Genomic DNA, 1145 nt, shown 5'->3' on the forward strand with positions numbered 1-1145 from the left:
AAAGAATCCCTTTTCAAATACTCTCCAAATCTCAGGTAAGACAATACAGTTTAATCAAACTATTATGTTTTTAGGCTTAACTTTAATCAGTCAAACCGATTTGCTCAGGAATAAATGAAATATTTTAGTGAACCAAAATATTACAACTAGATGTTACCTGACTTAATATCTGTGTTTAACTGTCATTTGGGAAAGCCCAAATGAGTCAGGTGTTCTCCCGTGGTATACTAAACCTGGACCAGCTGGCAGCAGGCGAGGGGAGCTGGGTGTTAATACAACGGGAGCAAAAATCTCCGAAAACGTCGGAGCAATATTGCAATTAGGTGATGCACTGATGAACCGAGCAGAAATGTGAGATTTATACATCTACAAACATTGTTTAAATCATGTTGTGTCACGGCTGCTAAGCAACATAACGCCGTGGTGGAGGCTAGGCAGCTAGCTGAAGGCTGCAGCTTCTCTCTGCAATGCTCTCTGCCTTCGCAGGACCCCTCTTCCGTAGACCGGGTCGTTTCTCAAGCCCATGACAGAATAAGCTTGAAAGGATGAAAGACCCTGAACTCAGACACAAAGCTCTAGTGGTCTGGAACACTTATTTTTAAAAATTATAACGATTCTGTGTTTTGGTTCGACTGGGGTCCATGTTATGTCATTTGTTGTGGTTTGCTGCAGCCTCAGAAATAGCAGCTCGTACCTATTCTAATAAACCAACCCTGTTCCCCTGCGGTGTGTTGGCGTCATTACAATTTTTTTTTCATCTCTTTTTTTTGTTTGCGTCTTTATTTGTTTTTCTCGTGTTTGCTGCGCATTTGAACCTGTCGACCACCGTAGTATTTTAACAATTCTGTATTTTAGTTCTGCTGGTGTCCATATGGTTATGTGTATTTGTTATAAGTTGCATTGTGATCACTGTTATGTGTAGAGTGTTATGGGGTTCCCCTGTCTGACTCTGCTGACTCCCACTCACATGTGATGGACCTGTCATGTGGGCGGGGGATCAGGGGAGCGAGAGGACCAGGACCGATGCTGATCTGACAGAACACCGGAAGAGCGGAGAGTTCAGTGTGTGTTAGCAGTGAAGCTATTCAGTTGAGTGTATCAGTTTGTCAGAGGGGCGAGCTGCAGCCTATGAGAGGCCCCATAGG

General features: G+C 43.7%; 1 long non-coding RNA gene across 1 annotated transcript in view; it reads right to left on the reverse strand.

Annotated features, from left to right (window-relative positions):
- LOC106943734 (uncharacterized) overlaps positions 1 to 277 on the reverse strand; it is a 7633-nt gene extending 7356 nt beyond the window's left edge. The window contains exon 1 of the long non-coding RNA XR_001423996.1: positions 234 to 277. This is a non-coding gene — a long non-coding RNA (uncharacterized LOC106943734). The remainder of the gene's footprint in view (positions 1 to 233) is intronic.
- Between the last annotated feature and the right edge of the window lie 868 nt (positions 278 to 1145).

Source organism: Poecilia latipinna, unplaced genomic scaffold (genome assembly GCF_001443285.1).
Source record: "Poecilia latipinna isolate Pla-1442-1.1 unplaced genomic scaffold, P_latipinna-1.0 Scaffold5787, whole genome shotgun sequence".
Lineage (NCBI taxonomy): Eukaryota > Metazoa > Chordata > Actinopteri > Cyprinodontiformes > Poeciliidae > Poecilia > Poecilia latipinna.